We start from the raw sequence: 12,381 nt of genomic DNA on the forward strand, positions 1-12,381 counted from the left end.
AATTGTCAATCTCATTTCACACAATTCAGATCACTCTCATGCAGAAGCAGGTAGACACCAAGATGCATGTTCTGAGAAAGCCCTGCATATGTTACATACAGAAGCCATACTCATGAGCAACACTCAACAATATTTATATTAGATTTTCCCAGCTGGATGGCACTTTTAGAACACCTTGGCGGCGGCGGCGGGGGGGGGGGAATGATAACTCTTTGTACGAAAATAAGGGCCAGAATGGACCAGTCATATCAAAATAAATGGAATCCATCTGCTGACCATAAATTTCATTTTGCCAGTTCAACCTGGGAGTTTTGGGCCACTGCAGTGCCCATTCTGTTTCACGAGGAATGCAAATGATTGTGTGGTCGTCGACACCCATAACTGCCCTATTAGAGGGACTAAGTGCATAACATTTGCTGGTACCATGCAGCAAGGTGAGTAGAACGGCCAAACAGCAGAGGGTGGTGGGGGGGGGGTGAGGGAAAGCAGCTCTCAGCCATCAGCTACCTGACCCTTTTCTGACCAAATGTGATAAAAGCAAAGGATGGGGTGGGGACCTGTGTTTTCTTTGAGGGGATGAATTTAAAGTTTTCTTTACACTGTTTGCCCCATTCCTCAGTCAATGGCATGGTGTTGACCCACCCCCAGACAATCCTGGGAAATTCCTGATCGCATGGAAGCAAACATGTACAAAGCTGTCATTCCCATTTTGAGTTTCCACATGCCTTGGAGGAATGTTGTATTGTGGGCTTTGGGGGAAATTAAATTGGAGGCTAAATTCGCAAATGTGGGCTTCACCTAATAGCCTTGGTCTGGTCAGAGTACAAGTAGACAGGGAAGAAAGGGAAAGCAGGGCTTGTGGAAGACATCAGAAGTGGGCTGTTCTCAGGTGCAATGGTCCTGAAATCTGCCTGAAATCTGAAATGGTCCTGAAATCTTGTGAATTTTCAAGGAACATAAGAGGGGTAGGGGTAAAAGGGTCCTGCAGGTTGCCCAAGTGTGCTGGGTCCTTAAGTCCACCCAGACTCATATTAACATTCTTCTCTTTCTAGTGGGTTCAAATCAAGTGTCAGCTGCTTTCAAAGGATGTGCAACACCAGATTTCTGTAATTTCATAACAACAATCCCAACAGGAGTAAAGCGAAGTCTGAATGGCTTGGTGTCGTTCAATGTCACCCAAGCGACATGTGTTGATGCCCAGCCATCGTCCTATACTTCTGGCCTGTAGATGTGCCCCTCGTGGGACTTGGGAGGAAACTGTGCTACCAGCGGCAGGGTGTGGAAGATCTCTGGAGATGCTGAAGATGCCTGAGGCAGGTGCAAGAGGGCAGGAAATTGAGATTTGGGAGACGTAGCTAGAGAAAATATGGCACAGGGATTTCCATTTGAACTGTGATCTGAATAAACTGATAAAGCAGACAAATTCTGTTTCTTGCATTGGGGCTTTTCAAGTGAATAATTTCTATGCAGTGATGGCACAATGAATGTTAACTTCTGAAGGCCAAGAACGAGAAGAAAACTGAAAATTGTAATCTGGGATATGAATAGTTTTCCCCTAATGGCACAGGTTTTAGTTTTGGTTTTTCTTTAGTAGGGGGAACTAGTTCCACTAGGAAAGCTGAATGAAGAGAAAAGCATTACACTTTCTGGCATTGTTATGTGCTCAGTCTAGAAGGCTCATTTTTCCATTACACCACTATTATCTGAAATATGTAAAGAAACTAGAGATCAGATAAAAGATCTCAGTTCTCTGTCCAGTTACCTCCTGATTTAACTAGTGACTGATTTCTTTGGCTCACCCACCCCCACCATTCAAATGTTTCCAGAAGCTTTGATTCTGAGGAATATTCAATTAAAAATTCACTAGCAGCTTGTACCTGGCTGTTCTCAGGAATTCCAAGTAACTAAAAATCTGTATGGTTTGGAAAGGTCTATAGACTGAAACTTCCTCCTTGATGTCAGGAACCCTCAAGACAAATTGTCCCATTCTAAAGCCAAAACACAGGTGTAGCATGAAAGGCGAGGTCCAGACATAATCCAAGGTCAAAACACAGTAAGTCCTTTGTTTCTTAGGTGTTAAGGCATAATGCAAAGCCAGATCCCTTAAGGGTGCCCTGAACCCAATCATGTTTCTGTATACTTAATGTGGGGTGCATGAGTTGTTAGGGGAGGGGTTTTACCTCTGGTGAAGGACACGTTGTGCTCATTCTGGGGTAGTTTGTTCACCTTTGCCCCCCCCCTTGCACTCTGCTCTCACCTGTGGCTGCTGGAAGCAAGTGACAGCATCCACACCCCAGGAACTGGCTTTGAATGGCTAGCTAAACCAGGTGAGGGTAGCCATTGGGTCTCAAACACTTGTTGAGTTAAGGATTTCCGCTGCATGCAAAGGCAAGCTCTGGTGGATTGAGCAGATGAGAGCAATGGTTAAGAAGCTTTTTTTTTTTTTTTTTTTGCACATGATGTAGAGGGAAGTGAGGGGCAGATGGGGAACATCAGCCTGGGAAAGTAGTCCATCTAAATGGAAAACTCTGACCCTAAACCTCCACTGCTTTGTGGGATATCTTCAGGAGAAGAAAAGGCTTAGGAGTAAACCCTACACCAGTGGTTTTCAACTATTTTCAGCCTACAGCACCCATGACCAACCGCATTCCTTCGGTGGGAGCCACTTACAATGGGGTTCCATTACAGAGCATTGCCCTGTTCCACTCCTGTCCCATTCCGCCCCACCCCCTTTCAGTGCAGTTTTGGGTGCAGGTGTAAGTGTTACCCACACGTGCCAATTGCACACAAGTGGTGATCCCCATGTACCTGGTGAAAACTTGTGTTGTTTTGTCATTTAGCATTTTTAAGGCTTAAAATTTAAGCAGTAGAGCTTTGAAAAGCTTTTTTTAAAAAAATGATAAGTCATCCATTTCTCTGCAAAATATTGTTTTTGTAAGTTGGGGGGGTGGAAACAAACTTAAATAATGAAAAAATTATTATTATTATTATTATTATTATTATTATTATTATTATTATTATTATTTTCTCTTTATTAATTTTCATACACACATATACACACATATGTACAGAAAATAAATTCTTCACGGGGAAAAAAAAAACAATAATAAGAACAACATAACTTAATTATAAGGGGGAAAAAACAAAACAAAGACAAACATGTAAGTTATTGACTTCCCTCCACCTCAGTTTTGGGTTATGTAATACACTTCCCCCCGCAGTTTTTTCTTTAAAACTTTTGTATGTCGAAGGGTTATATTAAGCCTACTGTGAAAATAATGAAAAAAATATTAAAATACTCTGGGGAAAATTATACCAACAGAAAATAAAGACACAAACAAATCTACTTTGAAAAACTGATATACTGCAATGGTGATGTAGTGGGGAGGGGAGACATTTCTTTCTGGCCTGAGATGACTCTGGAGAGGACCAAACTTTGTGACTTTTGGGTTGCTGCTAATATTACCCAAGTATAGGCTCTGGAGTAAATTAAATGTCTTACAGATGCCCCCATCTCAGTCTAAATATGTGGCTGTGCAATCAAAGAAAAAGATCTGGTTGCCCCCTTTGGAAGAGCTAGATAAAACTGAAGTATTTCTTCTTCACCAAACCTTTATTGTTGTTGTTTAGTAGTGTTCGACTCTTCATGACCCCATGGACCAGAGCACGCCAAGCACTCCTGTCTTCCACTGCCTCCCACAGTTTGGTCAAAAAACCTTTATTAGGCATTACAAATATAGGCCATCAAAAAGCATTCCTATATAAAATTATAAAATATAAAGAAATAAACAGCCATGTAAAAATATGTAATAATGAGGATTTTCACTGGAGTTTCTTCTCAGTAAATAGTGCCGTTCACTACTCTTAGAGATACTATTGTTAAAAACTCAGCCACCCAACTTCCTGTTTGGCTGCCATGGCAAAGGCTGCCCATTACATGGGAGCCTTTTTGTATGGAATTTTTGAGGATGAGATGGGAGTAATCATCCTCCCAACCCCCCCCCCCCCCCAGGGCCGGGGGGGGGGGCAGCTTCACCCGCAGATTGCCCAAGACCTGCTCCCCGTCCAGAAGGTATGAGGGGGAAGGGGGCACTGGGTGTAAAGCGCAGTGTGGTTTTTTCACAACTCTCCAAAGCCATTTTTCGCAACTCTCCAAAGCTGTTGCCACAAGCAGAAAACACCTGCTTTTTAAGATGAAATTCACACAAGAAGCAACCGAGTAGGAAGTTATTTCGCACAAGGCCCTTTCAAATCAGTGGGAAGTCAAGCAACACCACAGCTGTGCAGGGTCGAGTTGACACTCCACATGGGTAGCCCCTGCCATCCAGGTGCTTGCATGCACTGTTGGCATTTGCTGGCAAGTAGAAGGGATGAAAACAACCCCTTCCCCAGAGCAGGGATGAAAACCCTTTTCCACAAATGGCATCCCCCCCTCATCCCCACCCACATCTGTGCTCAGCTTTAGCCACCCACTGTTGGGATTTACTTGTGAGTAGAAGCCGAAGTAAGCACCAGAGCAGTCCTCCATTGCCATTATCATTATCAGATAACACCTGGCTGGAAAGGTGCCTCACAGCTGACTCTGTACAGGTAACTCCTTTCCAACAGGGCTCTTCCTGCTTGCTGCCTTTACTCTTCAGCCAACATGCCAGAAATTGAGAGTGAAGGGGGAGGAGGCTGACAACCTCTGCCCTACACAAATCTGGAGTTGAGTCCCTAAGATGGTTGGATGGCAACTCCTGTACCCAAACTGATGCCTAATGTGTTGTTCTGCTTCTTTTGGACCACATCAGCAAAGCCTTGAAGGGTGTCTTGTCATTTGGGAAGCCCAGGACCTTCATACACAGGGCCCAGGCTTGCATCCTGGGGAGGTCACTTCAGTGCTGCTAAATCAAAGGTTTGACTTCGCCTCCAGAGGTGCACTCCATTGTCTCTTGAGACAGATGGATGCCAACATAATTAATGTGTTTGTCCCCAACTGCTTCATCTGTTTGGATACCCACTTGCCTCGATAAGAAGGACACGTAATGTACACATGGACCCTGGGGATATGATTGTGAAAATGCGAAGAACACAGGCATAACTTGGATCCTCATTTGTCAAAATTTCATGGTGTTTCTGAAAAAAGATTGCACTGAGTTTCCAAAGTGATTTATGATCACTATCACATCATGTGCATTCTGGGAAAACTCCATTTGGGCTAGTTTTCACATCTCACTAAATCAGTTGTTTGCAAGATCTGCCTGAGGCTCAAACCCTGATTTATATATTCCCTGAGTAAGCTCAAAGTTGCATATGTTGCCTTTTTGGGGCCAGATCATCTTGAAGACCTCCTTAGCTTTTGATCATCCCAACACCATGAAGACTTTCCTGTGCATGGGCCTCCTGTGCATGGGCCTCCTCTTGGCCTTGTTTTCACTAGGTGAGTAGAAACCAGGCGATATGATACGATAATCTTTATTGTCATTGTCCCGTACAGAACAATGAAATTGAAAAATGTACATCAGACATTCAAAAACCAACAAGCCTGCTATCCCTACTATCCCAGCCTGGTTAGTCCCTAAAAATTCTAATACCCCATCCTGGGTTCCATGAGTTTCCTCTGGAGTAGGGAATGGCCAGGGGGGGGCTAGAGCAAGGGAGGTCAAGAATGTCAAGTGCCTAGAGACAGAATAATGAATAAATGGATATTCTGATGAAGAGCAGGAGGATATGGGAGCCATGGCTGGAAATTCCCAGATAGCTCTAATTTTCCTCCTTTAATTGTCCTGTTTAGTGGGCTGGAACTGGCTGGAATGTGCCATGTGAACTTGGTCCTTTCGAAGATTAGGAATGGGAAACAGAATGAGTGATCCATTGAATAGGTTAGTAAGGAATCCTGGATTACCTAGAGAGAGCAACATGTTCACCTCTCTTTCAGCTGTGAAGCTCTCCTTCCTCTAAATGAAAAGCCCCCAACTAGAGTGTTCTAATGACAGGGAGGGGCTGAACTCCCCCAAAATCCTTGGGATCCTGTTCTTGTCTGCTTTGGACCCTTCCAGATATCAGAGTCCAGTAGAGGGGTGGGGGGGGGGAAGCTTGAGTGACAAAACAGAGAGCAGAAATGTCAGAAGTGGGAGGAATGTCTAGCACACCTTTTGGGCAGTTTTGCTGTTTCTATCACAGGCCTCACACACAGCACAGGAATGTTTTGTGTGTTTGGAGGAAATCAGAGGACAGACTCTTATGTCTATTCTGCTTGAGTTGAAGTAAATGCTAAATGGGAACTCCAAATGTCCATCATACATATGGAGCCATGGCATCTTTGCATTTGAAATCCAGGTTTGCATAACGTGTGAAAAGGTCTTAGTACTCACTTACAAATTACTTACAAAAATGAACATTAAGAATGTTGATAAAAACAAAGTTAAGGGGTGTGCAAAGGGTGTGAAGGCTGCAATATGAAATTTTCCACCCTGGAATAAAGCCCTATTGAATTGATTTGGCTGTACTTCTTTGTAGACATGTCTAGCATTTCAGATGGCCTCTGCATGCAGTGCTGCCACAAAGCAGGAGGTGGTGCTGAAAGGCCCATTGGCACCAATACAATTTCAGTTTTTAAATCCTTCAAATTTCACCTAAAAAACCCCAAATTTTGTAAAGGCATTTGCCATCATCTTCTTCTTTAATCACAATGTCATTTAAAAGCCTCTGGCCTCATATAAGCAACATACTGAAGTTTGATGAATGCATGAAGGGGTTAATGCCATAGAACAAGCTGTCCTGCCAGTCTTGGCTAGGTCACTCTCCCTCTTACCTTCGGAGGAAGGAAATCAAGCCTATTGCTGTACCTCAATGGTCCTTTGGAAGATTAGGAAGCTGAACATGCGAGGAGGTCTGAGCTAGTTGCTCAGACCGCATGGCTCTTATAAGCCCCTTTTGAGTTATTGGACCAGCAATTTAGGAACTGTCACCAGTGTAACTAAGCCAAGAGTTGCTGCATATTTTGTGTTTTTAAGTCTCTGCTGGGGTTCTCTCACCAAAGAATATTTGCCCCATACTTGGATCTTGGCATCTAAGAACTCTCCTTTTATATTTATCTTCTTTTTCCTTGAACAATAAAAAAGGAGATTTCTTGTGGCATAAGATAGTGAGTTCTTGTGATCTTCTTTTCTCTCTGTAGGGGCACCACTACAATGCATGACCTGTCAATATGATGCCTACAACAAATGTATTACACGAGAGCCACGTGTTTGTCCAGGCAATGCCAATGCTTGTCGTGAAGTTGTTATGTATACTAATATATGTGAGTTAATTTTCTTTCTTTGTGCTATATACACAGAACCCTTCTCAATATAGGGTTGTCATACATCCAGTGATACCTCAAGCAAATCCCACTGAATTCAGTGAGCCTTACTCCCAGATATGTGGGGGTTCAGATTTCAACCTTACATAGCTTCCTGATGTGGATTTTAAAAGCCAACGGAAGGCTTCAGTCATGATGGTTCTTTTCATTTGGGGGGAAAAAGTATCTATTTGGTTACCTGCGAATTTTCTGTGTGTTCCTCAGTGCTAGCCTCTTTGTCCAATTTGGGAGAAGCATCTGGATTTCACTGCCTATGGCTGACCACCCCAATCTCCATTTTAAAAGTGACATTGCATTTAAAATTATTTTCCTCCCTCTCCCTGTGGCATTTCCCCCCTTCACTTACAGCTATATTCTCTCTCTCTCTCACTGGTGCTTTAGTGAGCAATACTAAACAGGACTGCAAGTTTCTACTGAATTGTGAAATCAAAGTAGTGAGAGTGGCTGAAATCCCAACCCTTTTCACCCAGGACTATGCCTTGCTCAACTCAGAGTGATGTATGTCTCGGTAGAGATGGCTATCTTTGTAGGCATAGGATTGTGATGCACAGGTTGGGTTGGTGATGGGGCGCTTCATCAATTTCACTTTATTAACCCAGCCTTTTGTTGATTTTGCTGCAAAAGAAGAAATGATTTTAACTCTGAAAATGCATTAACTATGAAACAGAACTGCTACGGGTAAAAACATATTAGTTTACATCTGTTTAGAAGCTTTAAAACTGAATTGTAAGTCCCCCAAAGACTAACAAAAGTATTTATTTCAAATGCACGAAAACATGTATCAGATGCCTTTCAGTTTAGAAAGTTTTGAATGTGACTTGAATGGCACAGATGTGACTTGCATGGCACAGATGTTTGCAACTTCTGCTGCCATGGGCTGTCGTAGTTTTGTATCTGAAGCCAATAGGCACACTTAGGAGAGAATATGTTGCGTTCTATTTATAAGCCTTTGAGCATAAAACAAACATGCAAACTGTAATGAATAACACCAGTTACAAAACAGTTAAATCATAGTGTAATAAAACCCTTCTTGAAGTTCTCTAGCTCATGTTGTGATAACTTTATTTTCTGCAAGTTTCCCAGACACAGTGTAATCCCAAAGCTATGAAATCCACAAAGCACAATAAAAGTAATACAATCAGGGCCACTCACTCGCTTTGTGAAAATTCACTTATCCAAACGTAAAGAATTACAGTGGTACCCCGCAAGACGAATGCCTTGCAAGACGGAAAACCCGCAAGACGGAAGGGTTTTCTGTTTTGGAGGCGCTTCGCAAGACGAATTTCCCTACGGGCTTGCTTCGCAAGAAGAAAGCCCATAGGGAAATCTCCGGGGACCTCTTTTAAATGCTGGTGGTGGAGAGCAAAGCCTTCCCCCCCCCTCCGGCCTTCAGAAGAGGTCCAGGAAGGCCGGCGGGGGCCGAAAGGCTTTGCTCCCCACCGCCAGCATTTTAAAAGCAGTCCGGGATAGCAGGGAAGCGCTTCCCGCTATCGCAGACGGCTTTTGAAGGCAGGCGGGGGGGAGCAAAGACTTTCGCCCCCCGCCTGCCTTCAGAAGTAAAAGCCCCTGGGAAGGCAGGCAGGGGGGACAAAGACTTTTGCCCCCCGCCCGCCTTCAGAAGAGGTCCTGGACCTCTTCTGAAGGCGGGCGGGGGGCGAAAGTCTTTGCTCCCCCCTGCCTGCCTTCCCGGGAGAGCGGAGAAAGGCAGCACGTTTCTCCGCTGTCCCGGACGGCTTTGGAAGGCAGGCGGTGGGGAGCAAAGACTTTCGCCCCCCACCCGCCTTCAGAAGAGGTCCTGGACCTCTTCTGAAGGCGGGCGGGGGGCGAAAGTCTTTGTCCCCCCTGCCTGCCTTCCCAGGGGCTTTTACATCACCCCGGACAGCGGAGAAGGCCTCCGCTGTCCCGGGGTTTTTTAAAATGCTGGGGGTGGGAAGAAAAGCCCTTGCCCCCCCCCAGCCTTCAGAAGAGGTTGGGGGACAGACTGTCCCCGGACCTGATCTGAAGGCGGTTTCCATAGGAACGCATTAATTGATTTTCAATGCATTCCTATGGGAAACCGTGCATCGCAAGACGAAAAACTCGCAAGAAGAAAAAACGTGCGGAATGAATTAATTTCGTCTTGTGAGGCACCACTGTATACTCAAACTTCAGTGATGCGCACATCACGAGGGCACATTGTTAAGAAGATGTGACATTGTGGCTTTCAGAGGCAGCTGTGACTTCCTTGAAATGCCTAGTTGCCCCTGCATTTGCTTAAACTGATGGATACCAAGGTGGGTCTTTGGAGATTAGGGATCTCAGTGCAGCACCTCTTCACTCTCAATGTGATGTTTCCAGAAAATCACCTCCCCTTTTCTTCCCTGCATCAGAAGACCCAGGAACAGGTATCAGATGTGCCATACGATATTCAGAAAGGACTACCAGACAGAATGCTGAAGCTGAAAAGACATTTCACATACACTTAAAAACTGAATGCTTTTTCCAGATGTCATTACAACACTTAGTTGAAATGCCACATTAAAAAAAAGAAAGAAAAACAACCTGTGTCATAAGTGCTGGATACTCTTACAGCATCAGTGTACAGCTTTCAATTAAAGACTTTCCAATTAATTTATGTATTTAAAATTCTGATTCTGCCACTTACTCTGGGGCAAAAATGATTGACTTGATATTTGTTTCTAATTTTTCTTCACAGTTGACGACCAGCACACAATGAAGCATTACAGTGACTGTGTTAACACTGAGGATTGTACCCCAGGCTTGTTTGGTTATAATGCAGTATACATGGGATCTTTTCTGATGAAAACGGAATGCTGCTATACTGACCTATGCAATGAAAATCCTATCAAATGTAAGAATCCTTTTATTTTGGACACTTTTTGTATCAATAAATCTTACCCATAGGCTAATTATAACTGGGTCCAAGATTTGTCTTCATAGTGTCTCAGGAAAACAATTGGACTACACTTCATGAGTCCCACTAAAATCTGATGTGAGAGTCTGATGCTTTTCCATTTGGTAGTCAAATTTTGCAACCCAATAAGCATGTAAGAAGTTTGGAAGGTCTTGGAAAATTAAGAGATGTGCACACATTTATCAGTTTATATATGAGAAGAAAAGGACACCTTCATTACGGTGACTGTATTTATAATTGGGTATGTTACTATTGCCACGTTCCTTGATGTTGAATGAAATAAGCAATAACCCCCATAAAATGTCAAGACTAGAACCTCTACCCAATGAATCATATTTCAGGCTTGCCTGGAAGCCACCTCCCCCACATCACCCCCTCCCCCCCCAAAAAAATCACAGGAGACTTTGTTGTAGTAACCTTTGGTGGGAGGAGTGAGATAAAGACGACATTCAATATAGACAAAAATTGCAGCATTTTCATTGCATTGTTAGGGGCAGGGAAGGTATGAACCCAGTAGCCTCAAGCCCAACAAATAATGTTGTTAAAGGTGATGATCACAATGGAGTTTATCATAGCTGATAATCACTCTGGATGGCTTCCAACATATTAAAACCACAACAAACATCATCATCAACAACAACAACCCAGTATGTACCCAGTAGTATCCTTCCCAACAAATTAGCTTGTTGGTGATGATGAGCACAATGATGATTGTCATAGTTGATTGCCAGAAAAAATTACTCCTAGAATGATCCTGAGAATATTGCTGCCAGGCTCATTTTTAAAGGGACAAATGACTGAGTTTTTCCTCATTGTTGTTTGAATAAAAGAAAACAGGTTTAATGCTCAGGCTCCTTGTCAAATTGTAAACACAAATGTTCCGTGGTTTTAACGTAATTAAAACCAGTGTATCATTTTCCCCACCCAATGATTTAGACAGTCTTCATGTTTTTGCCCCATGTTCATTACCTGAAAGTGCTGTGAGTCAGTGATCTTGGGAATCTGGGAACTTTTAGTGTGGAGGTGGGGAACCAGAGAAATTGAGAATGCAGGGAGGGCACAGTTTTGTTCAATGTAGGATAAAACCACCATAAATGTGTATCATAGATAGTAGAAAAGTGTCTTCTTTTCTTCCATTCAAAAGAGTCAGCCTGGAGCCTAGAAATTATGAGAAATCCTTGTTTGATCTCATAGAATTGATATCATAGAATGGTAAGGATCAAAGCCAATCTGTTCTTGTCCTGGCAGACAGAACTGTCAATCTCATTTTACTCAATTCAGATCACTCTCATGCAGAAGCAGGTACACAGCAAGATGCATGTACTGAAAAAGATCTGAATGTGATACATATAGAAGTTTTACTGAGGAGAAAATATGCAACAGTAAACAATATTTTTATTAGTTTTTCATAGGCAGCCCATTCAATTGCAGTTGTAGAATACCATGCCATGCCATGAGTGTGTGTCTGTGTGAACTGGAAACTAAGGGCCACAATGGACTAGGCATGCCAATGTAAATTGAATCCATCTGCTGACAATATGCTTCATTTTGCCAGATCCACCTGGGAATGATTTACCACTGGGGTGCGCATTCTGCCTTCCAAAGAACTCAACTTATTGTGTGATGCACAGCAAATGCCCTTTTAAATGGCTTAAGTGTATGAGACTTGTTGGTATTGTAAAGAATGGTGAGTAAACTGCCAATCAGCTGCCAATCATTAACTACCCTTTCTGGCCAAATGTGATAAAAGGAAATGGGGCGGGGGAGCTGTACCAGATATTTTCTTTGAAAGGAAATATTCAAGGTTTTTGTTAACGTGGTATTTCCTTGTTTTGAAAATACTTTGGGGGAATATATCTGTCCCTGATTTCAGTATGTGAGAAAGAGAAATGGAGGGATATAAGAAGTACCCTAGGAAGGTGAGGTTTCCTGATTATCAGGGAGGAACACCCTGTTGGCTCCATTCCCATTTTGAGTTTCCCTAGAACCTGGAGGGGTGTATATTGTGGGCTTTAAAGATGATCTAATTGGTGACTAAATTCACATGTGTGGGCTTCACCCAGTAGCCTTGGTCTGGTCAGAGGACAAGTAGACAGGGAAGAAAGGTAAAGCAGGGGTTATG

General features: G+C 43.2%; 1 long non-coding RNA gene across 2 annotated transcripts in view; it reads left to right on the forward strand.

Annotated features, from left to right (window-relative positions):
• The window catches only part of LOC310712541, a 58,675-nt gene extending 57,085 nt beyond the window's left edge, over window positions 1–1,590 (forward strand). Inside the window, exon 6 of one of the 2 annotated variants that reach the window (XR_014528914.1) lies at window positions 1,318–1,590. This is a non-coding gene — a long non-coding RNA (uncharacterized lncRNA). The other variant, XR_014528915.1, reaches the window with a different exon arrangement.
• Window positions 1,591–12,381: the final 10,791 nt, after the last annotated feature.

The sequence above is a fragment of the Podarcis liolepis genome, assembly GCF_965112155.1.
Source record: "Podarcis liolepis genome assembly, chromosome: 7".
Taxonomy (NCBI): domain Eukaryota; kingdom Metazoa; phylum Chordata; class Lepidosauria; order Squamata; family Lacertidae; genus Podarcis; species Podarcis liolepis.